This window comes from Pinus tabuliformis, chromosome 2_2 (genome assembly GCF_031772625.1).
Source record: "Pinus tabuliformis cultivar Carrire ecotype Pingquan chromosome 2_2, CPIR1, whole genome shotgun sequence".
NCBI classification, from domain to species: domain Eukaryota; kingdom Viridiplantae; phylum Streptophyta; class Pinopsida; order Pinales; family Pinaceae; genus Pinus; species Pinus tabuliformis.
The window spans coordinates 987,464,728-987,491,962 of NC_142300.1; the positions used below are offsets into that span (position 1 = coordinate 987,464,728).

General features: G+C 36.4%; 2 non-coding genes across 2 annotated transcripts; both read right to left on the reverse strand.

Moving 5' to 3' along the window:
- Window positions 1-6,314: 6,314 nt before the first annotated feature.
- TRNAE-UUC (transfer RNA glutamic acid (anticodon UUC)) lies at window positions 6,315-6,388 on the reverse strand. Its single transcript has one exon. It is a non-coding gene; the product is annotated as a tRNA-Glu (tRNA).
- Window positions 6,389-15,967: 9,579 nt separating this feature from the next.
- On the reverse strand, window positions 15,968-16,041 carry TRNAE-UUC (transfer RNA glutamic acid (anticodon UUC)). Its single transcript has one exon. It is a non-coding gene; the product is annotated as a tRNA-Glu (tRNA).
- Window positions 16,042-27,235: the final 11,194 nt, after the last annotated feature.

The following is a 27,235-nucleotide window of genomic DNA, read 5'->3' on the forward strand; positions in this document are numbered from 1 at the left end:
TAGTGCCACATGTTTCCTTCTGAGTGGTGACACATGTCAGCTGGATTTGGCCCACTCGGTTGCCTGAAAGTGTCAAAAACACATGCCACATGTTACCCCTGTGTTAACATCATCATGTTGACTATGCCTCCACATCACCACCTTGAGCCAATCAAATTATGACAAACATCACCCAAAGTACAGAGGCAGAGGGGTCTTGAGCCTTGGTTTTCCTTTGAATTTCTTTGTTAATATAAAAACCGTTGGGTTCAATATTGTTGTCTCTCGCACTACAAATCTCGGGGAGAACCCAAAGGTGCCTCCCAGAGAAATCTCCAAGGATTTTCTTCCAATATCATCCTACCAAGGTCCCTTTTCTCTGAGGACTAGGGGTGCACCTTCACATTAGCATTGAGAAACCAAGAACTATTTCCCCTGAGGAACCTTTTCTGACCGAGAACTATTATCAGGAAAAACTAACTCGTGCATCTCCATTTATTCCGAGGTCCCTACCTTCCGAGGTGAGTTGTCTCATGGGGTCCTCTGTTGTAGAGATTCCACCAATTGATACATTTCCCACATACTAATGTCCTCCCACGCTTTCCCTCTTAAGCCTTTATTGGTCTATTGGGTCCACATGCGTGCCTACATGGCTACCATTTGTGTGCTAATTGTGTTTTGGAGCCTCCAACTTTCACTTTTAACATCATAACTTTGACTCTCAATAAATTTCAATCAATGAGGTGTTTTTTGGACTTCAATATAACGTTGGAAAGCTCTTTCTGAGCTCTATCCATCTTAGTGGATCCCAAGTACACTTGAGATGATCTATTGAACTACAATATGGCTTCAAATTCAATGCACCCATTAATGCCTTTGCACTGAACTTCTCCACTTTTGACATCAACTGCTTCACCTTTGCTATCAATGACAACATATTTCTAACAAGTTCTTGTTTAAAGATTTTATTCCCATTGTCTAGTTTATTATAATTATTTAACTTTTATTCTGATTGTTGAGCTAATATGTATTTACATTTAAAAACTTCTTCTAGTTTCTCTTTTTGATAAATAAATTCTTCAGTATCTGAATTGTACATGTCGTCTTCAGGTCGCATTAACTACTCTTTCAGTTGTTTGTTTTTTCTTTCTGAATTTTTTTAACTCATCAAAAGTGTTGATGAGCTCTCCTTTGAGATCCACTACACCTTCCTCTTATTCCTCAAAATTTGAGTCATTTTTTGACATGGATTCTATTTCAAATGCTATAAACAAGCATTCTTCATGCTCATCCTCATAGGATTCTTCACTTCTTGCTTCTAAATAACGACTGACCTCTTTAGAGTAGAGCCCCTTTTTATTTTGAAATTTCACCTTCTAGTATTTTTAGGCTTTATCTCTATGTTTTTATCTTTTTTTTTCACTAGTTTATATAATTTCATATAAGGGAACTTTGAGGTAAAATGCCCAACTCTTCCACAACCAAAGCACTTGAAAGGTAGTTTTCCCATATTTCCCCGAGCGTCTCTTTAATCTTCTCACAAATTGGACCATCTTCTAGTTTGATTCACAATTGGGGCAATCTTGATGTTCTTATGTTCCTTAGTCTTCTTTGAGGCTTTGAATGTTTCCTCCTTTGCCTCTACCTTTTCTTTTCTTAATTTCTCAGCTCATAGGTTGTGATATTTCCATGTAGCTGCTCCATTGTGAGGGACTTCAAGTTTGTCATCTCTTCCAGTGTCGAAATTTTGGCATTTAACCTCATTAGTAGAGATCTCAATACCTTATAGACAACTAATTCATTTTGAGATCTTCACCAAGTCCTATAAGATCATATTTTTAACCTCATCAACTCTAAGGAAGTACTCTTCAATATTCTCATATTCATTCATCATCGGAATTTCAGATATTATTCTAAAAGCTTGAAGCTTGGCTTGCTTGAACTTGACATCTCCTTCATAACTATTCTTGAGTTTTTCCCATACTTCTTTAGTTGATTGATAGTGCATTAATTTCACTAATTTAAATTGATCTAGATCTTTATTCACATGTGTTTTTCTTTCATCTAGATCTATTAGAGGAGTTGATGGAAGTGCATATTCAATAATACAAAGCCTGAAACATCTACACCAAGGGACATGAGATAGGCTTCCATTATGACCAATTTCCAAAATACATAGTTTGTTCCATCAAAGACTAGTATCTTACTTAAATAAGCATCATGATTTTCTTGTCTTGCCATGATTCCCTATTGATTTACCTTTCAGTGGTTAAGTTACTCCTAAAGGAATCCACTCTAATACGAATTACTCTATTACGAATTGTTTCGAATTAGGAATTACTAAGAGGGGGGATGTGAATCAGTAATTTAAATTTTTTCCTTTTATCTTAAACAATTATACATTCAATTGTAAATCATTTAGCAGCACATGAGAAAGTGACAATCACATAACATTTGAACGCAATAATTTAACATGGAAACCCATCTGGGAGAAAACCTCCAAAAATTGTTTTATATTATGAGCTGAATCAAAAGCATCAACTCTAATTCCATCAATTATTTGCGAGAACCTAGTCACAAGAGGCTCCATCCCCCTCAAATCAACACGCACCAACTTTCCTAGAGGCACCGACCTCTAATAAGTGCAGGAACCCACTTGCTACAACCAAGAGTTCTATATTTCATGGGATTTTAAAACTAATAACAATTGGCCTATGTTAGTGAATCTAAAATGGGAAATATTACCTCTATGCTCTCTGCAACTCCCTTTGCTTTACACAACTCTATCTCTGTCTTAGTTGGCAATCATTCAAATGTCGTTATTTTGGTGCACAACTTCTCTCACCTCTTGCTCTTTATAATCATCCACTGCTACAACTACTTTTCAACACGCTCTTCTCACACATCATATACTCTCATCTCTACTATCAAGTTTATCTTCTATCAGGTTGAAAAATCCACCAATCTTTATGTAGATCGAGGAGACAAAGCATTTAATTCCCATGGATCAAGGTGAAAGTGTAACACGCTAGTACAACTCAAGTGATTTCTTAAACAAGGCTTACTCTACCTAAGAAAAAGTCATTGATCAATCACAGGACTCAACTCAACATAGTATTCATTATTAGTTTACATAGCTCGAGGGATATCTTCATTAATTTCTTCATGGTACAAGAAATACTTCAATATGGCTCACTTTGCTTGAGACTGGAACTTTGTCATCATTTGCACAACTCAAGGAAGTATCTATTAATTTCTTCACTATTTGACGTGATTTTTTCTTACTTCCAGCAATTTATTTCATGTTGAGAACACTGCTTAATGTGAAACATTCATAATTAAGGTCACTAGAAACACTACTTCATTAAAATATTTATATTGGTCGACACTACATCTTTACTTCTCTGTGTTCCTTGATAATAATTTGAAATCCAGATGCAACCTGTAACTGTGTCGAGTCCTTAAGTTCTTATCCCTCCTTTACTTGTGAACCAGTGTAAAGACCACATGTAAACACCTGTAGGCGCTTCACTTTACCATAGGACTAAAGTCCTCGTGCCTTTGAGCCTTGGTGTTAACACATGCCCTAGGGCCACAAGCCATGACCAAGGACTTATCCTGTTCTTGCCCATGCGAAGCTCCTATGCCCTCACTGAATTTTTCAATACCTTGACGGATCTATTAGCCAATCACAACATTCTCACCTCTCATTATGTTAACCATGACCCTATCCTCTCAAAACCTTTGCAACCTGCTTTAGTTTTGGGGCTGGATGTGAAACTTCACGTCTTTTCATGGAGAAGTTCCATGTCTCGTGGCTCCATCTCTTAGACCTATCAACCATTGCCTCCTATTGGATCTCCCAGAGCGAGATGATGTCATCATATAACACCCAACTGCCATGTGTCACCTCCTCATTGGTCCAGTAGACTACTACCTATCCTCGTGCCATTTGTCATGAATTAACTATGTAAACCACTCATGTTCCATGGCTCGTCTACTATATAAAACACTTTACACTAGTCTCGTGATAGGATGTGAATATTGACAACAACTTCCGAAACCATTCTCGTCTCCTGGGTTTGTTGCCTTGTCGTAAACCTCTCATCACCCTAACTTAACACTTAAAGCCAACTCTAGGATGGGATGCCAATATTTATGGTAGCTAACAAGGAAAGTCTCGTCTTCTAGGCTTGTTAGTCGCAAGATAGTTCCCTATAAAGTACAATGCTTCTATATGGTTCCCAAGGCACGATTACATATCATATTGTGGGACCTACTCCTGGGGCACCTTCCCTCCTAAGCTTTATACTTCACTTTTTGAATTCGTAAATTTCACTAACACTATAAGTTGTTAACCATGAGGCCCTGGAACCTTATCAAAACACCTGTAAAATTTAAACAAACATATCTTTTGATTCCAAAGGTGTTTCTTAGGTTGTCATATACCATTGGAATGTTTTTTCCGAGGCCTATTCAACCATGCACATTGCAAGGGTATTTGACTTGATATACTTCCCATAAACTGTATGCAACAACTAAGTCTTTGAACCATGTGACCACCAAGCATAGTCATATTGTTTTTAAGGATTCTTTAAATTCTTCTACTATGATGGTTCTCTACCAATGACCTAAAGAACCAACTTGATGTTGCCCTTACATTAATTTCCAAGGCCAATCACAGGTGCCCAGCAATGATAACACTATGTCCAACAATCTCCAACATTGTATCTAACAACAATTGGCTTTATCACTAAGCCCTTAGATAACCCTAACCTACATTCCAATTAAGGTAAAGTGAGGGCATCTAGTGCACCACCTTGAAATATCCTGATAATCCATTGAAATCCCATGAAGAGTCTTCCATCAACACCATTGAATGCCAGAAAACCTTGCAATCCAATTGAATTGTTATCTCTTGGATGTGGTCTAGGTAGAGATCCACATTTCTTTTTCTAACTACAAATACATGTGCTAAGTTATCTCTAATATTCCCCCCTCACCTCAATTTTTCACCATAATCCATTGAAATCCTATGAAGAAATCCTCCATCAATGACATTGAATATCATAAATCTTGCAATCCAATTGAATTTCCAGCCATCTCTTTAATGCAGTCCAAGCAAAAATCCACAAATTTTTTGCCAACTACAAATACATTTGTTAATTTCTCTCTAATATATCCCCCACCCTCACCCTCATATATGAAAGTGAGTATCAAGAGTGAAGAATATGTTGCTAAATTTTTGTCTGGGGTGATTATAGTAGCAAGGTTAAGTGTACTATTTGTAATATTTTAACACACACACAGAGTAGTGGCTGGATAGAATGAGGCATCTCCTTTCCATGGCTTTTTTGCTTGAAAATCGATCTAAAATAGTGAGAACATGGTGTGTTGTTGGATACTTAACTAAACCAATATCTATCATAAGATGGTGGGGAATGAAGGTGATAAAACCAAGAAGATTCTCAAAACTAAGAGACTTCGATATGGGGGAATGTACCTTTTGTAAAAAAAAAAAATAGCCAAATTATTCAATAAAGTATCTATATCATTAGAAATTTATGATGTCTTTTAGTTTTACACTCTACGTTTGTATTTGCAACTATCATTTTATCTACATCCATGTCTCAGAACAATGTGTATCCACTTGCCCATTGAGAGCACATGACATTATTTAGAGGATTAAGAGGATTACTCCAATGAGCTACCAACACTCCATGGTCCAAGGTTATCCAAAGGGCCTAGCTACAAAGTCAATACAAAGTCAACCGTTGATTGTAAGATTGGGCCTTTCCATGACCCTTATTTACAATATAGTGAAGGATGGCTCTTTCCCTTAGGTCCTTACAGTGGTTGCGGTGGAACATTGCTACATCATTCAATTTTAGAGTATATTGATGGGGCTATGGTGCTTGAGAATGAGATCATCTATGATCTTTTTATAGATAAAACTTACTATGAACGTCACCTTGTGTCACAGATCACAAACAACTCATTTGAACTAAAATTGACATGTCTTGCTTGCTCTCTTATACCTTTTCCATTTCTCCGACTTCATGGATAACTAAGGATACACACTAGGCATGAGAAAATAAATGAAGGATTTATAGACCTTGCATGGTCCTTATAGGAGTCGTGGATGAAAATTAAATATGTGTTAAAATATTGCTAGTATAATGTCACCAGGCAAAAAAATTGTGGATCTCTTCTAGAACCGTTTCCAAAAGAGAAACTCGCTTCTAATTTTCTGGAGATATGAGAGAAAAAAACCACCTCGTTTCTAATTTTGTGGAGATATGAGAGAAACTTTCAAAACTGAACCAATTTTACAATTCCGTTGCCGGGATTTGAACCCGGGTCGCCTGGGTGAAAACCAGGTATCCTAACCGGACTAGACGACAACGGAGTTATGCTTTTCCAATCCTATAGCTACTTACCATCATTTATTATTTTGAATAGAATTTTAATTTCCCTAATTGCTGTTGCTGTAATAGAGCGATATAAAATTCTATAAATATGCTAAGCTCTCACTATTATTCACATTTGTAAATAATCACTATTGTTCAATATTAAATTAAATCCGAATCGCATCCGAAAGAAAGAGGAGGAGATGCGGGGGGTATTGCCGCTGCATATTCGTAAAGCCAACTACTAGGAGTGGCTGGAATAGCCAACTAAGCTATTCCAGCCAGGGGAATACTTTGCAATTTATGTTTTTGGATCCTTGTCATTTTTAAATAAGAATATATTTATTTAGGCTCCTCCTTTTTGAAATAAATTTTAAAATATAAATAAATAAAGTATAAAATTATAAATGGTTTTAATCTTCCTTTTTTTTCTTTAAGCTTCATGGTGTTGCTCATGAGAACTGTAGTTGAGTTAAGCTAAGCTTTATAATAGCATGAAAAATCAAATGCTATAGGTTGTCAACCGTAGATACCACCATACCCTGGCCAAGAATATTAATAGTAATGTAAGGTAGAAAATCTTAAACAAAAATCTAATAATTGTGAGATGGTGGAGATTAATTAGCGAAGGCAACAACACCATACACATGATCTAATGCTCAAGCCTTGCGAGGGTCGATTGGAATGGAAATAAACTAGTGTCATGTTGCTTTATATAGTTCAACTTTCTTTGTCTAATTATTTAAGATTAGTTTTTCTACACTGAGCATGCAATGTAGGAGAGACCTCGGTGCACATTGTGTGGGTAACCCATGTTGGATCACGATGAAAAGGGTGAGCATTATTTATGTCATGATTGATAGATATTGATGTATATAATTTTGTTTGGAATTATGAAAGGCAAATACGAAATCATAAAAAAATATCATATCCAATGCTTGTCAATCATATTCGTAGATAAAGCCTACGGGGTTTTGGATTGACGGTTAATGGGTGCATTGTTAAGGCACTCCTTGGGATAGGTCACTGGTTCAAATTCTTGTGGGTGCTTACCTACCCATATATATATATATATATATATATATATAATAAATATATATTATTTAATTCTATTTAGATTAGACAACAACAATTATAACATTTACAAAGAGTAGATAGTGCTATTTTGTAGGCACCAATCTCCTCTATTGTGTTGTAGGCATCAGCTTATAGGAGTAGGGAAAAAAATTTAGATGAAAAATTATCGTGAAGTTTAAAAACATTGGTGAATCTCACTAGTCCCTAATATGCAAACTATAAAATGTTTATTGATATATTTGTAAAATTATTCCAATTTGTAATGATTTTATATATAGTCTCTATATAATGTTGCCGATTTTTAAAGTAAAATAATTTTATATTGTAAATTTTGGGCGAATCAATTTTATAAAAAAATGTAAATTGGCAAATCTTTTTTGTGGAAAAATCATGGACAATTAGCCCACCTGTGAACATTAGCCCTAAAAAGTTTCAATATATAGTTAACATCAAACCCCTTTGCTACTTTGGAGAAACCAACCTACTTCATTAAATTTGTTTGATTCTTCACATTGATTATTAGCTACTTCTGTTTTCACCAAGTCTGCATGTTTGTTATAGCTTCATCAGTTTTATTAGTTGTTTATGCCTTCACCAGATACACCTATTGCTTCTTCCTTCACCAATTCTACTTATCCCCAAACTTGTTGCTTTTGGTTTCTTCCCGAGAACAAATTTGTACAACAAGCCACATATCCAATTTTGCAAATCTGGTTTTGAAATTTCCAAAGCCTAACTTCCTTAGACCATACCTATGAAATTATAGCAAACCATGGTTTGAAATTTTAACCACGGGTACATGAAGATATTCTATTTGTATCCTTCTAGTTTCACATTGTGAAATATCCCAGAACAAAAGTTATAGTGAAAATGCCAAGATGACATGTTTGATGAGCATTCATGACACCTAACTTCCTTAGACCATATCTTTGAAATTATATCGAACCAATGTATGAAATTTTAATCACATGAAGATCCCATATCTGTATCCTCCAAGTTTCACACCTTGAAACATCCTAGAAGAAAAGTTATAATGAAAATTCCAAGATGGCTCGTTCACCCCATAAATCACATTTTTGCTTCCACCTTTAGACTCCAAGAATCACCCCAAAAATTATTTCTTGGCTCCTCTCACAACCTCAAATTTATTCATGCTTAGATTACGTACAAATGAACTCATATTCTCTTTATTTATAGTGTTTGTGCATTCAAACACCTTATGGAGTTAAACTTCTTCATAGATGATTGTACTAATCGCCACATCTACTGTCTCTACAATGCAAAAAAAATTGCTTTATATTATTCTAGGAAACCATACCAGATCCTTCATGTCAACTTCTTCTTCTAGCTCCCTTTTAAGTCAATATTACTTCCTTTGGCTCATGAATCCTTTTTTATCAAAGTACGATGTTTTCTTTAATCATGAGACTTCTTCAAAAAATGGTGCAAATGCCAAATTTTAAATTTATCGACTTGCTCATGCTATTCAAAATATCCCAAAGTTCTCTAGAGCTACCGGCTCATCCATCCTTAAGCTCGAAGGCCTAAACCAATACACAAAGATCAAGACTATAGATTGCATATAACCAATGGTTGGGTCTGTTGTATTATATCCCTGAGGGCTTAATTTCTTTGTAAATTTTTTCTGCCCCTTCGGTCATTGTCCCTGCATAGAACCTAGACTTGGCACTTAGCACTAGCACCTAGATTTTATTTTCTCGTTGAAAACTTTCTTGGCAAAAACTATGTGACACACCCTTGCATTTTCGTCGAGATCATTTCCTTCGAGGGCATATTCCTGTGAGTCCCTCTGCATATTACTATGACCAATGAGATTTTTGCTGAGATTGCATGTGTACCATGTCATTTTTGAAACAGGAATTTCACCGTCAGCTGCCATCCTGCCTTTCTGTCTCTTGGCTTCAATCATCTCAGAGGTTTCTTACCAATGCTCCCTTCAATTTCCTTAGATATTTCCCTTCCAATATGATGTCATACTTATGTCACTAGTGCCACATGTTTCCTTCTGGGTGGTGACACGTGTCAGCTGGATTTGGCCCACTCAGTTGCCTAAAAGTGTCAAAAACACATGCCACATGTTACCCCTGTGTTAATGTCATCATGTTGACTATGCCTCCACATCACCACCTTGAGCCAATCAAATTATGACACACATCACCCAGAGTACAGAGGTAGAGGGGTCTTGAGCCTTGGTTTTCCTTTGAATTTCTTCGTTAATATAAAAACCGTTGGGTTCAATATTGTTGTCTCTCGCACTACAAATCTCGGGGAGAACCCAAAGGTGCCTCTTAGAAAAATCTCCAAGGATTTTCTTCCAATATCATCCTACCAAGGTCCCTTTTCTCTGAGGACTAGGGGTACACCTTCACATTAGCATTGAGAAACCAAGAACCATTTCTCCTGAGGAACCTTTTCTCACTGAGAACTATTATAAAAAAAAACTAACTCGTGCATCTCCATTTATTTCGAGGCCCCTACCTTCCGAGGTGAGTTGTCTCATGGGGTCCTCTGTTGTAGAGATTCCACCAATTGATACATTTCCCACATACTAATGTCCTCCCAATGCTTTCCCTCTTAAGCCTTTATTGGTCCATGGGGTCCACATGTGTGCATACATGGCTTCCATTTGTGTGCTAATTGTGTTTTGGAGCCTCCAACTTTCACTTTTAACATCATAACTTTGACTGTCAATAAATTTCAATCCAAGAGGTGTTTTTTGGACTTCAATATAACGTTGGAAAGCTCTTTCTGAGCTCTATCCATCTTAGTGGGTCCTAAGTACACTTGAGATGATTTGTTGAACTACAATATGGCTTCAAATTCAATGCACCCATTAATGCCTTTGCACTGAACTTATTCACTTTTGACATCAACTGCTTCACCTTTGCTATCAATGACAACATATTTCTAACAAGTTCTTGTTTTAAGATTTTATTCTCATTGTCTAGTTTATTCTCATTATTTTATTTTTCTTCTAATTGTTGAGCTAATATGTATTTACATTTAAAAACTTCTTCTAGTTTCTCTTTTTGATAAATAAATTCTTCATTATCTAAATTGTACATACCGTCTTCAGCTCACATTAACTACTCTTTCAGTTGTTTGTTTTTTCTTTCTGAATTTTTTTAACTCATCAAAAGTGTTGATGAGCTCTCCTTTGAGATCCACTACACCTTCCTCTTATTCCTCAAAATTTGAGTCATTTTTGGACATGGATTCTATTTCAAATGCTATAAACAAGCATTCTTCATGCTCATCCTCATAGGATTCTTCACTTCTTGCTTCTAAGTAACGACTGACCTCTTTGGAGTAGAGCCCCTTTTTATTTTGAAATTTCACCTTCTAGTATTTTTAGGCTTTATCTCTATGTTTTTTTAATCTTTTTTTTCTCTAGTTTATATAATTTCATATAAGGGAATTTTGAGGTAAAATTCCCAACTCTTCCACAGTCGAAGCACTTGAAAGGTAGTTTTCCCATATTTCCCTAAGCCTCTCTTTAATCTTCTCACAAATTGGACCATCTTCTAGTTTGATTCACAATTGGGGCAATCTTGATGTTCTTATGTTCCTTAGTCGTCTTTGAGGCTTTGAATGTTTCCTCCTTTGCCTCTACCTTTTCTTTTCTTAATTTCTCATCTCATAGGTTGTGATATTTCCATTTAGCTGCTCCATTTTGAGGGACTTCAAGTTTTTCATCTCTTCCAGTGTTGAAATTTTGGCATTTAGCCTCATTAGTATATATATCAATACCTTATAGACAACTAATTCATTTTTGAGATCTTCACCAAGTCCTATAAGATCATATTTTTAACCTCATCAACTCTAAGGAAGTACTCTTCAATATTCTCATATTCATTCAACATCGGAATTTCAAATATTATTCTAAAAGCTTGAAGCTTGGCTTGCTTGAACTTGAAATCTCCTTCATAACTATTCTTGAGTTTTTCCCATACTTATTTAGTTGATTGATAGTGCATTAATTTCACTAATTTAAATTGATCTAGATCTTTCATCTAGATCTTTATTCACATGTGTTTTTCTTTCATCTAGATCTATTAGAGGAGTTGATGGAAGTGCATATTCAATAGTACAAAGCCTGAAACATCTACACCAAGAGACATGAGATAGGCTTCCATTATGACCAATTTCCAAAATGCATAGTTTGTTCCATCAAAGACTAGTATCTTACTTAAATAAGCATCATGATTTTCTTGTCTTGCCATGATTCCCTATTGATCTATCTTTCAGTGGTTAAGTTATTCCTAAAGGAATCCACTATGATACCAATTGTTTCGAATTAGGAATTACTAAGAGGGGGGATGTGAATCAGTAATTTAAAATTTTTCCTTTTATCTTAAACAATTATACATTCAATTGTAAATCATTTAGCAGCACATGAGAAAGTGACAATCACATAACATTTGAACGCAATAATTTAACATGGAAACCCATCCGGGAGAAAACCACCAAATATTGTTTTATATTATGATCTGAATCAAAAGCACCAACTCTAATTCCATCAATTATTTGTGAGAACCTAGTCACAAGAGGCTCCATCCCCCTCAAATCAACACGCACAAACTTTCCTAGAGGCACCGACCTCTAATAAGTGCAGGAACCCACTTGCTACAACCAAGAGTTCTATATTTCATGGGATTTTAAAACTAATAGCAATTGGCCTATGTTAGTGAATCTAAAATGGGAAATATTACCTCTATGCTCTCTGCAACTCCCTTTGCTTTACACAGCTCTATCTCTGTCTTAGCTGGCAATCATTTAAATGTCATTATTTTGTTGCACAACTCCTCTCACCTCTTGCTCTTTAGAAGAATCCACTACTACAACTACTTTTCAACACGCTCTTCTCACACATCATATACTCTCATCTCTACTATCAAGTTTATCTTCTATCAGGGTTAAAAATCCACCAATCTTCATGTAGATCGAGGAGACGAAGCATTTAATTCCCATGGATCAAGGTGAAAGTGCAACACGCTAGTAGAGCTCAAGTGATTTCTTAAACAAGGCTTACTCTACTTAAGAAAAAGTCGTTGATCAATCACAGGAATCAACATAGTATTCATTCTTAGTTTACATAGCTCGAGGGATATCTTCATTAATTTCTTCATGGTACAAGAAATACTTCAATATGGCTCACTCTGCTTGAGACTGGAACTTTATCATCATTTGCACAACTCAAGGAAGTATCTATTAATTTCTCCACTATTTGACGTGATTTTTTCTTACTTCCAACAATTTATTTCATGTTGAGAACATTTCCTAATGTGAAACATTCATAATTAAGGTCACTAGAAACACTACTTCATTTAATGATTTATATTGGTCCACACTACATCTTTACTTCTCTGTGTTTCTTGAAAACAACTTGAAATCCAGATGCAACCTGTAACTATGTTGAGTCCTTAAGTTCTTATCCCTCCTTTACATGTGAACCAGTGTAAACACCACATGTAAACACATGTAGGCGCTTCACTTTACCATAGGTCTAAAATCCTGGTGCCTTTGAGCCTTGGTGTTAACACATGCCCTAGGGCCACAAGCCATGACTAAGGACTTATCTTATTCTTGCCCATGCGAAGCTCCTATGCCCTTAGTGCATTTTTTGATACCTTGACAGATCTATTAGCTGATGACAACATTCTCGCCTCTCATTATGTTAACCTTGACCCTATCCTCTCAAAACCTCTGCAACCTCCTTTAGTTTTTGGGCTGGATGTGAAACTTCACGTCTTTTCACGGAGAAGTTCCATGTCTCGTGGCTTCCATCTCTCAGACCTATCAACCATTGCCTCCTCTTGGATCTCCCAGAGCGAGATGATGTCATCATACATCACCCGACTTCCACGTGTCACCTCCTCTTTGGTCCAGTAGACTACCACCTATCCTCGTGCCATTTGTCATGAATTAACTATGTAAACCACTCATGTTCCATGGCTCATCTATTATATAAAACACATTACACTAGTCTCGTGATAGGATGTGAATATTGACAATAACTTCTAAAACCATTCTCATCTCCTGGGTTTGTTTCCTTGCCGTAAACCTCTCATCACCCTAACTTAACACTTAAATCCAACTCTAGGATGGGATGCCAATATTTATGGTAGCTAACATGGAAAGTCTCGTCTTTCAGGCTTGTTAGTCGTAAGATAGTTCCCTATAAAGTACAATGCTTCTATATGGTTCCCAAGGCACGATTACATATCATATTGTGGGACCTGCTCCTGGGGCACCTTCCCTCCTAAGCTTTATACTTCACTTTTTGAATTCGTAAATTTCACTAACACTATAAGCTGTTAACCATGAGGCCCTAGAACCTTATCAAAACACCTGTAAAATTTAAACAAATATATATTTTGATTCCAAAGGTGTTTCTTAGGTTGTCATATACCATTGGAATGGTTTTTCCGATGCCTATTCAACCATGCACTTTGAAAGGGTATTTGATTTGATATTCTGCCCATAATCTGTCTGCAACAACTAAGTCTTTGAACCATGCGACCACCAAGCATAGTCATATTGTTTTTAAGGATTCTTTAAATTCTTCTACTATGATGGTTCTCTACCAATGACCTAAAGAACCAACTTGATGTTGCCCTTACATTAATTTCCAAGGCCAATCACAGGTGCCAAGCTATGATAACACTATGTCCAACAATCTCCAACATTGTATCTAGCAACAATTGGATTTATCACTGAGCCCTTAGATAACCCTAACCTACAATCCAATTAAGGTAAAGTGAGGGTATCTAGTGAAGCACGACCTTGAAATATCTTGATAATCCACTGAAATCCCATGAAGAGTCTTCCATCAACACCATTGAATGCCAGAAAACCTTGCAATCCAATTGAATTGCTATCTCTTGGATGTGGTCTAGGTAGAGATCCACATTTCTTTTTCTAACTACAAATACATTTGCTAAGTTATCTCTAATATTCCCCCTCACCTCAATTTTTCCCCATAATCCATTGAAATCCTATGAAGAAATCCTCCATCAATGACATTGAATATCATAAATCTTGCAATCCAATTGAATTTCCAGCCATCTCTTTGATGTATTCCAAGCAAAAATCCACAATTTTTTTGCCAACTACAAATACATTTGTTAGTTTCTCTCTAATATATCCCCCACCCTCATCCTCATATATGAAAGTGAGTATCAAGAGTGAAGAATATATTGTTAAAAACTTTGTCTGGGGCGATTATAGTAGCAAGGTTAAGTGTACTATTTGTAATATTTTAACACACACACGCATATAGCAGTGGCTGGATAGAATGAGGCATCTCATTTCCATGGATTTTTTGCTTGAAAATCGTTCTAAAATAGTGAGAACATGGTGTGTTGTTGGATACTTAACTAAACCAATATCTATGATAAGGCGGTGGGGAATGAAGGTGATAAAACCAAGAAGATTCTCAAAACTAAGAGACTTCGATATGGGGGTATGTACCTTTTGTGTAAAAAAAAATTAGCCAAATTATTCAATAAAGTATCTATATCATTAGAAATTTATGATGTCTTTTAGTTTTACACTCTACGTTTGTATTTGCAACTATCATTTTATCTACATCCATGTCTCATAACAATGTGTATCCACTTGCCCATTGAGAGCACATGACATTATTTAGAGGATTAAGAGGATTACTCCAATGAGCTACCAACACTCCATGGTCTAAGGTTATCCAAAGGGCCTAGCTACAAAGTCAATACAAATACAAAGTCCACTTGCCCATTGAGAGCACATGACATTATTTAGAGGATTACTCCAATGAGCTACCAATACTCCATGGTCTAAGGTTATCCAAAGGGCCTAGCTACAAAGTCAATACAAATACAAAGTCAACCTTTGATTATAAGATTGGGCCTTTCCATGACCCTTATTTACAATATAGTGAAGGATGGCTCTTTCCCTTAGGTCCTTACAGTGGCTGTGGTGGAACATTGCTACATCATTCTCTATATCATGCTGCGGTGGAACATTGCTACATCATTCTCTATATCATTCAATTTTAGAGTATATTGATGGGGCTATGGTGCTTGAGAATGAGATCATCTATGATCTTTTTATAGATAAAACTTACTATGAACGTCACCTTGTGTCACAGATCACAAACAACTCATTTGAACTAAAATTGACATGTCTTGCTTGCTCTCTTATACCTTTTCCATTTCTCCGACTTCATGGATAACTAAGGATACACACTAGGCATGAGAAAATAAATGAAGGATTTATAGACCTTGCATGGTCCTTATAGGAGTCGTGGATGAAAATTAAACATATGTTAACATATTGCTAGTATAATGTCACCATGCAAAAAAATTGTGAATCTCTTGAAGAACCGTTTCCAAAAGAGAAACTCGCTTCTAATTTTCTGGAGATATGAGAGAAAAAACCTACCTTGTTTCTTATTTTCTGGAGATATGAGAGAAACTCTCAAAAGTGAACCAATTTTACCATTCCGTTGCCGGGATTTGAACCCGGGTCGCCTGGGTGAAAACCAGGTATCCTAACCGGACTAGACGACAACGGAACTATGCTTTTCTAACCCTATAGCTACTAACCATCATTTATTTTTTGAATAAAATTTTATTTTCCCTAATTGCTGTTGCTGTAATAGAGCGATATAAAATTCTATAAAAATGCTAAGCTCTCACCATTATATTAAATTAAATCCGAATCGCATCCGAAAGAAAGAGGAGGAGATGCGGGGGGAATTGCCGCTGCATATTCGTAAAGCCAACTACTAGGAGTGGCTCGAGCCTCCGACCTTGTGGTTAGCAGTCTAGCCAACTAAGCTATTCCAGCCAATGGAATTCTTTGCCATTTATATTTTTGGATCTTTGTCATTTTTAAATAAGAATATTTATTTAGGCTCCTCATTTTTGAAATAAATTTTAAAATATAAATAAATAAAGTATAAAATTATAAATTGTTTTAATCTTCTTCTTTTTTTCTTTAAGCTTCATGGCGTTGCTCATTAGAACTATAGTTGAGTTAGGCTTTATAATAGCATGAAAACTCAAATGCTATAGGCTGTCAAAAGTAGATACCACCATACCCTGGCCAAGAATATTAATAGTAATGTAGGGAAGAAAATCTTAAACAAAAATCTAATAATTGTGAGATGGTGGAGATTAATTAGCGAAGGCAACAACACCATACACATGATCTAATGCTCAAACCTTGCGAGGGTCGATTGGAATGGAAATAAACTAGTGTCATGTTGCTTTATATTGTTCAAATTTCTTTGTCTAATTATTTAAGCTTGGTTTTTCTACACTGAGCATGCAATGTAGGAGAGACCTCGGTGCACATTGTGTGGGTAATCCATGTTGGATCACGATGAAAAGGGTGAGCATTATCTATGTCATGATGGATAGATGTTGATGTATATAATTTTGTTTGGAATTATGAAAGGCTAACATGAAATTATAAAAAAATATTATATTTAATGTTTGTCAATTATATTTGTAGATAAAGCTCACAGGGTTTTGGATTGACGGTTAATAGGTATATTGTTAAGGCACTCTTTGGTATAGGTCACTGGTTCAAATCCCCGTGGGTGCTTACCTACCCATATATATATATATATATATATATATATATATATATATATATTAGACAACAACAATTATAACATTTACAAAGAGTAGATAGTGCTATTTTCTAGGCACCAATCTCCTCTATTGTGTTGTAGGCATCAGTGTATAGGAGTAGGGAAAAAATTTTGGATGAAAAATTATCGTGAAGTTTAAAAACATTGGTGAATCTCACTAGTCCCTAATATGCAAACTATAAAATGTTTATTGATATATTTGTAAAATTATTCCAATTTGTAATGATTTTATATATAGTCTCTATATAATGTTGTCGATTTTTAAGGTAAAATAATTTTATATTATAAATTTTGGGCAAATCAATTTTATAAAAAAAATGTAAATTGGCAAATCTTTTTTTGTGGAAAAATCATGGAAATTAGCCCACCTGCGAACAGTAGCCCCTAAAAGTTTCAATGTATAGTTGACATCAAACCCCTTTGCTACTTTGGAGACACCAACCTACTTCATTAAATTTGTTTGATTCTTCACATTGTTTATTAGCTACTTTTGTTTTCACCAAGTCTGCATGTTTGTTATAGCTTCATCAGTTTTATTAGTTGTTTATGCCTTCACCAGATACACCTATTGCTTCTTCCTTCACCAATTCTACTTATCCCCAAACTTGTTGCTTTTGGTTTCTTCCCGAGAACAAATTTGTACAACAAGCCACATATCCAATTTTGCAAATCTGGTTTTGAAATTTCCTAAGCCTAACTTCCTTAGACCATACCTATGAAATTATAGCAAACCATGGTTTGAAATTTTAACTGCGGGTAATTGAAGATATTCTATTTGTATCCTTCTAGTTTCACATTGTGAAATATCCCAGAACAAAAGTTATAGTGAAAATGCCAAGATGACATGTTTGATGAGCATTCATGACACCTAACTTCCTTAGACCATATCTTTGAAACTATATCGAACCAATGTATGAAATTTTAATCACATGAAGATCTCATATCTGTATCCTCCAAGTTTCACACCTTGAAACATCTTAGAAGAAAAGTTATAATGAAAATTCCAAGATGGCTCGTTCACCCCATAAATCACATTTTTGCTTCCACCTTTAGACTCGAAGAATCACCCCAAAAATTATTTCTTGGCTCCTCTCACAACCTCAAATTTATTCATGCTTAGATTATGTACAAATGAACTCATATTCTCTTTATTTATAGTGTTTGTGCGTTCACTTATGGGGTTAACTTGTAAAATTGGTTGGGTTGGCTTGCTTGTACTCTAGTTGGGTTGTCCTAACAAATATTCATATATCCTCATTCCTATGGAGTTAGAGGGAGTGTCATATACCATTTGAAAGGTCTTGGAATAAAATTTTCAACCATATATCATATGCTTCAATTTGAGCTATGAAATTAGAGTAAAACTTCCTTCAAGTACAAGATATCCAAATTGTGCATCAAAAGTCCCAAAACAATATTTCAAACAATCTTTATCTTGGACATATGTAGTCTCCCCTTGTCTTTCACATCAATGGCAATAATATTTCCACGAGTCCCTACTCTAAAGTGAAAGAATAAACATTAATGTTTTGAAAGACCATTTGTAAAATATAATGATCTCTCTTGTTTTTGGCTTTGGACGCTATGGAGATTAACAAGTGTAAATGATCACAAAAATAGGGTTGTTTCCCGACATAATATCTCTTTTCAATTGTTCAATCAAAATTAAACCCCTTCACATGTGTGGAAGCACACCCTCTTGCATGCATGCATGACCTTAAGATGCCCATATGACTAAATCAAGTAATGATTCCCTTACTAAGCAAAGTAAGGGAAGTCCATATCTCATTTTAATAAGGCATCATTGAAGTTATGACATTTTCACTGGATAGGATTTTGAAGGTTTAATAAGGTGGCATTGAAGTTATCTCATTTTCAGTAGATAGGATTTTAGAGGTTTAGGTTATGGGGGAGATATATAATCCCTAAGGAGGTGATCAATAATATTTATAAGAAGTGTTTTTCACATGTAAACAAGAGACTTGAAAAAATAAAATAAACACAAAAATAGAATTTTTATCATTTCCATTCTTAACCAAACGGTTAAGATGCTCAATGCAAGTTCAACATTTCTTTGCTTTCCTAAATAAAGATATGTTTTTTCAAGGTTGCAATGTCTAGTTGCATTTTCCTAGTCATCATTAATCATTATTTTCCTAGTTCCAAGTTAAGTATCAACCAACCTATAGTATTGAAGTGGAATATACAATCAAAGGAGAGTATGAAATCATAGTTTAGTCATGTAATAGGAAATCATCATTATCAGTGTACAGTTTTACCAATTATTTGCATATATAGATGCATCTCAAGATGGTGAACCCATTGTTCACCCATATTTGTTTTGACAATCCTTGTCATTTTAGGAACATCTAAATAGTAGATAGTACCACAAATGAGAATTTCCTTACAGATTGTTAGGCCCTAGAGTTGGGTGTGCCTATAACCAAGGTGCGCACCATGGGTGACATCCCCATCACATGATTTGTGACAAAAATATCACAAGCAATGTGATGAAAGAGGATGTTGGGTAAGAGTGCACCAATAGAAGGTGTCGAAAAACCGACACATGGGGTTTCCACTAGGTCCATGTGGGAAGCTTGGTAGCATGAGGGATGTGGATGATCGAACACCCAACTTGGCATAATGATGGGTGAGGACGGCCAAAAAAACACTATGAGAAGTAGAATGGACGCCCCGATACATGGACCAACACACCCCTTGACAAGAAAATAAGTGGTGAACGAGGTTGGCCCGAGATAAGCTAGACAAAGGAGAGGGAGCCATAGTGGAATGATGGTGGGTCGAGTCCCCAAGATTAGAGAGTCAAAATTTATCATCACTCAGACAAGATGAGTTGGGCAAGCCAAAATTTGGCACCAGTTGAGATGAAAGAGCTGAGGTCGACCAAGATGAAGCAAGTTGAGGGTTCTTGAGATAAGATGAGTCAAGGGCGTGTCGAGACAAGACAAGTGAGTTGAGGGCGCGATACGAATTGGATGGAATGAATTTTGGCACCATCTGGAACAAACCTTGAGGGGTTTTGGGTGGAATGGGCATTGGCCCGACCCAAGGTGCCCAACACATGGGCAAGTTGACCTGTAGGGTGAGAGGGAATGACAAGACATGAACTACACAAAGGTGGGATGAGTCATATAAACACACAAATCACACCATGGAACTAGGGAGTAACCAAGAAACCAATGAAACACACAATAGTTGTTTGGAGAAACAAAGTGTGAGACGAAGAGGGAGTCGAAGAGGATCGTTCAAGCCTATGGTCATGCAAGGCTCGAAGGCAGAGACGAGCCAACCAAACTAGCCTAGCTGAGAAGGGGAGACAACCTATTTTGAAGGAGGGATGACCTGTAGTAGAGTAGTAGGGTGCCCCAATTGGGTCATCAAGTTTGGTATTGGTTTCCTTTGTATATTTTGTGGATTTTAACTTGGAGATATGGTTGGACCAATACATTATCTTGGGGATTTATTGTACATATACATTTTAATAAAAGTAGTAGATAGGAGGGTTGTTTTCATTGAAATTGTGCATGATTATGATGATGATGATCTCTTGCATATGATGTTCATGATTTCTGTTAATGGAAGATGATGTGACAATGTTATTACTTCTCTATGTTTGATGGATTCCACACATTAATAATAATATAGAGAACATCACGGGTAAATCATTGCGAGGCATAGTCTGGGTGAAGTAACATTGTACTACAATAGACAACTATGAAACATGTCAGTGTCACATGCTCGAGGGATCATAGTGCACCCAAAAGGTGTCGTGTGACCATAGGAGGCCTAGGGTTGTGACAATTGGTATCATATTAGAAGAAGAAGATCGCTAAAGTGAAATAATAGTAATTGAAGTGTATTAATAGCAGTTTGGTGCTCTTCACCACATTGTCCCTGATATAACAATTAGTATCAAAGCCAAAGCAGAAGTAGTAGTTGTTGAAAATAACAACAAGAAATGTTAAAAATAGCATCAAGAAAGAAAAACCTAATTTAATTTGTCCTTTAATTAAATTGTAATTCTAATTCTCATAGCAACTTGTAATAGTTAATTAAGTTAATTTGACTTTGTTGGCTCAGTTAATTCGAGTTGGGAGTCTATCTAGAGTCATGTAGAGTGGTTCCTAAATTTTAGGGGCCTAGGCTGAGTTATTTTGAGTTGTGATTATTTAATTCAGTTTAACCGAGTTTAATTAGGTTAAACTAGTTCCAATTGATGGAGGAATTAGTGGAAGATCTTGTAGTGGGATGTAACCTGCAGTAGTGGGGTGTAACCAACACTGCTCAACCAGTAAATTGAAGATTCACTCATAATTAACTCATGCATGTTAGATCAGAGAAAGACCCAATTGAGAATGGATTTCAAGAACAATGTACTATTAGTTGTAAAATCATCTAAATGAAATAGATGGTGCATGAAATCATAATAAGGCCTAAAATAAATCATTCCTTAATTAGAAAACTCACTAATTTTAGCCATTTGAATTGCCTTTAAAAGGAGGAATGAAGGCACAAGTTTAACCATTGTTTTGGTGAGGACAATTTGGTGAGACCAAGCAATAGGAAGCACAAGATTGTGCGCGGATCTTGCGAGAGCGAGGAAGTAGGAGCTTGGAAGGCTAGGAATTTGGCTAAGTATTGGCCAAAGGTAGTCAATGAGATAGAGGATAGAAAATACTTGTGCAAGTTGAGCTCAAGGTTGAGCAGATAATATTGTATTCATCTAGATTCTTTGACTAATGCAATACACATATATCACGGGTTTTTAGCTGTGGCTTTCCCCATAAAATTATTGTGTTATGTGTGATTGAATTCTTTCTCTTATATGCTTCGTGATTTCATCAATAATTTATTGTTTTTGTTGATGAGTAGAGTATATTCAAGTCAATTGTTTTAGCATATTAAAATCTGTAGTTTGAATCTACAAGAAATTTCTATAGTAGTAGACCTCTTCACCAACGGAATTAGTTTCAGAGCATGAGATCACCAAGCAACCATAGTAAATCTCTTCAAAAACAGATTTGGTATTAGAGCCAAAGTAGATGTAGTTTAGAGCTCTTCACTAATGGAGTTGCTATTAGAGTAGAAGTAGAAAATCATTGAAGTGAAGTAGTAGTAGTTGAAGTAGATGGAAAATAGTTTGGTTCTCTTTACCACATTATCCTTAACATGACAATTGGTATTAGAGCACACCACTCTACATTCAAGTTGTACTAAAGGAAGTAAGGCTGAGGGAAGATTTTAGAGACAATTTCCTTTTGTTTGCAGATTATTGGGGGAAGGGGCTTATGTAATCAATTGTCAAGTGGGAAAAGGGGTTTTTGCTATTGGTTCTTAATATATGTTGCAGATGGGAAATTTGAAGAAAGCCTGAAAATACCACATCCAAGAAGAATCAGGTCACAATGGTGAACACTAGGTCTAACCCAGTGGACCAAGATGAGGTGACATTGTATGAGAAGGCCATAGACCTTGAGATGGCCTTGGCGCAAATGGTTGAATGTCTGGAAGGCCATGGGAGGGAGTTTGAGAGAATTCAATCAATGATTCAAGAGATTAAACGGGGCATTGAGTCAGGGTCCTAATCCATTAAATTAGTAGTGAGACAAGCACAAGATAAGGATGATTAGATGAAGGAGTTGGAAGATCATGTGAAGTCACTTGTGGCACTCACAAGAGATCAGGATGATACCATTATAGTATTAAATCAAGCCATAAGGAAGTCTAGCTCATGTAATTCATCTACAAAGGTGAAGCTAAAAGAACTAGAAATGTGTGATGGCACAAAATGTGCAAAGATATTGGGAAAATTCTATTAGGACATCGAAAATGATAGAATAGATGAAGGGTTGCTATGAAGGGATGAAATTCAATGCAATAACCATGTATGTCATAAGAACAATAAAACTTTGGTGGATGACTAGGGTTGAATACTTTGCAGCAAGTTGCATAATAGATAGAATTGAGACATGGACATAACTGAAAGAGGCTTTGTACATGCAATTTGGACTAGGGAATCAGGAATGGGTGGCAAGGGACCACTTAAGGGAGATGAAGCATATTGGTAAGATCCAAACTTGTATTAAGGAGTTCTCGGGCCTTATTTTGGATCTTAGAGATATGTATGAGAAGGGCAGGGTATACCACTTCATCAACAATCTCCAACCATAGGAAAATACGGAAGTTATGAATTAGGAAGTCTAATCTCTCACAGTAACCATCACTGCAACAAAGAAACTTCTTGATTACTAGACAAACATTTAAGATAAGGAGGAGATGCATATTGATAAGAGCAAGAAGAAATACCAGGAGAAAGGGAGCACTTTCAAGGATAACAAACCAACAAGTGAAACCAAAGAGAAGAAGCCGATATCTTGTTGGATCTTTGGATAGGATCACTTGGAAAGGAATTCCCCAATCAAGCAGGAGGTGGTTTCTTTGGAGTAGTAAGATGCAATTAAGGTTGGAATGTTGCAAGTAGTAGGGTCCTCAAAATATCATAGGATATCTGAATGCAGAAGTGGGGAAGACCACCATCTTCAAGAATGAATAACATCATTGTGGTGCTACATGCAAATAATTGAGCAACAGTGATGTGGATTCTCTTCTCTCATGACACGTGGACATCATGTCTTATTTGACATACATGGTAGAGAATTTGGAGAAGAGGAAAAGTAAGTTGCAGTAAGCAGAGGAGACGAGGATGGAAACAATGGTTCAAATATGTGACCAAGGAAAGGTGCCTTGGTATGTTGAGGCTGAGGAAGGGGATGGTACATTGACACTAAGCCCTAGATCTTGGCCACATAATCTAGATCTTGAGAGTATTGTTAAGGAGGCAGAGGCTAGGATAGGGTCATATCCTCCTTTGTTGACTTACATGACAAGGAAGTATGGAGGGATGCTTCTAGGAGATCAGATGGGAGATGTAGGTGGAGGTCACCTTGACCAACACTCCTATTCATCTCATTGAGCCATGAGGAGATGACTCACTATTATATTTAGATGGCAAGTCTATTTCACGGGGGTACCTAGGGTGGTGCCTCTACAAAAATAGATTGGTGGAGTTGTGATGATCTGAGATCAAGGATATTGCATTGTGAGACATGAGTTCTTATGGAGCTTGGTGCGATAATCAAATTAGCTCCCTAATTAGTCGAACCTCATGAGGTGATTCAACTCATGGCGATATGCAAGAGTGATTTCAAGAGATGAACTTATAGATATCATCTATAGATGCTTCATCATGATGATTATATATAATGGATATGACTACAGGGTTATGGTTGAACTATTGTCAAGACAACAATAACTTTAAGTGGAGGAGGAATATGTCGGGCCCTAGAGTTGGGCAAGCCTTTAACTAAGGTGTACACCATGGGAAACATCCCCATCACACGATTTGTGAGAAAAATATCATAAAAAATGTGATGAAAGAGGATGTTGGTCTAAAGCTCACCAAGCGACACATGGGGTTTCCATTGGGCGCATGTGGGTAACATGGTGGCATGATGGATGTGGGTGACCAAGCACCTGACTTAGCTTAATGATTGGTGAGTGTTGGGTGTGGAGCCTGATTATCTTCTGTATTCAAAGGTATCACCACATTGGACCCCAGTTCAAAATGGGGCGGCGTTGAATATTCGCTGCAGGGGGGGTCCAAGGGGGGGCGGCTGCAACCTTTTGGGAGCCCCCCCCCCGAAGCTAAGAATAGATGTAAATTTGCCTTGTAAAAGTATATTAATTTCTAGTCAATCTGGGCCATTCATTAGGCGGAGATCTGACGGTAGAAGTTATGTTTAATTTATGGTTTTTTTCCCTAGAAGGCAACCCCTCACTATATATGAGGGATTTGTATTGCGTCTATGTAGATCTGTATTCTGAGTGAGGAAGAGAGAGGAGATTGAGAGCGAAGAGGGAGTTACAATAGATTTGTTGTAGGTTGTATCTCTTCAGTTTGTTGGATAATATAATAAAAGAAGGACTGGATGTTTCTCCGTGGATGTAGCCTAAACTGGGTGAACCACGTATATCTATGTCTCTCTTGTTTTATGCGTTTTCTGTGTTTATATTTCTGCAATATTTTATGTGTTCCACTGCTCTGTAATATATAATTTTCTAATAGTGAGGAGGCCCAAAATGACACCATGAAAACCAATATGGATGCCCCAAGACATGGACTAAAATGCCCATAGATGAGTGGTCAAGTGGTGGACAAGGTCGGGCCGAGACAATGTGGACCAAGGAGAGGGCACCCTAGTGGAATGATGGTGGTCCAAGCCCCCAAGATGAACAAGCCGAAATTTGGCACCACCTGGATGAGAAGAGTTGGGTGAGCTGGAATTTGACATGGACCAAGATGAAATGAGTCAAGATCAACCGAGATAGAACGAGTCGAGGGTGCATAAGATGAGATGAGTCGAGGGTGTGCCAAGATGATACATGCGATCCAAGGGCACATTGAGATGAGATAGGTGAGTTGAGGGTGCATCAAGATGAGACATATGAGCTGATGGTGTGAGACAAGTTGGTTGGAATGAATTTTTTCACTAAGAAGAACAATTTTTTAGGGTGCTTAGGCAAATTGGGCGTGATCTCGACCTAAGGTGCCCAACACCTAGGCAAGCTGACCTGCATATTGAAATGGAACAATCGAACAAGGATCACACAAAGGTGGGATGAGTTTTATAAATGCATGACTCACACCACACCATGGAATGAGGGAGCAACCAAACAACCAAAGACATGCACCAAAGTCGTTCAAGGAAGAACAAAGGTGCGAGACAAAGAGGGAGCCAAAGAGGATTGTTCGAGCCTACGATCATGCAGGGCTCGAAGGAAGAGATGAGTCAATCAAACCAACCCTACTAAGAATGGGAGATGACATGTCTTGAAGGAGGGATGACCTACAACAAGGTCGTAGGGTGGCTGGGGGTAGTCATCAAGTTTGGTATGGGTTTCCTTTGCATATTCTGTGGATTTTGGCTTTAAGATTTGGTTGGGCTAAGCCATTGTCTTGAGGGATTATTATACATATACATTTTATTAAAAAAAGTATGTGAGAGAGTTGTTTCCATTGAAAGCATGCATGCTTATGGTGATAATGATATCTTACATATGATATTCATGATTTACGTTAACGGAAGATGATGTGATAATGTTATTACTACTCTATGTTTAATGAATTCCGCACATTAATAATAATAATATAAAGAAGGCAATTGTGAAACACATCAATGCTCCACAATCAAAAAATCATGGTGTACCCAAAAGACACCTTGTGACTGTAAAAGGCAATAGAGTTGTGACATAAATAAATCTTTCCAAATATTAAATAGAGCATTTAATTGTAATTTAAGATATCCATAACATATAAAATTTGATACGTTGAGAACAACTATTTTTACAATACATCTATATCCAAAACATTGTCGATATAAATAAAGATGCTCTCTCAAAAGAGGTAAATTTAACATCAATCAATTTCTCTGACACTTATTCTTATGTTCTTCACTTATTCTTATGTTCTTCAATATTTTTATTTTGAGCTTCTATATTTAAAATTGATTTTATATCCTCAACCTTTCAATATTTCCATCATTTATATTATTGAGGATAGCCGTTTTCAACTCTATGCAAAATAATTGTTAATATTGTCCTTTTACTTTCCAATTTTAGAAATGACAAATCTTTTAAGAAATATATTCTTAATACATAAGCAAATTTTTTGATAAACAGCAAAACGGAAATAAAATTAAAATGTGTTGGCATATGCGTTCTTTTATCAAAAAAAGAAAATTTAAAGTGATACATTATTTTACCATTTACCTGCACCTACAAGATCATCTCGCACCATAGGTTTTCGGGATACACCTCAGCAGGCCCTATAGCTATTAGAGGAGGAGTTTAGTTTGTGATAGGATTGTATTTTATTTTAAACATCGTAGTCTAATTGTTTTTTTTTATTATTATTAGGTTTTTGGTATATATTTTTTTTATAATTTTCTTAAATTTTGTTAATTTTTTTTTTAGAATTATAAGTTTGAATTGAAAACTCTCATGAATTTGAGTGCCTTGGGTTTTTGAA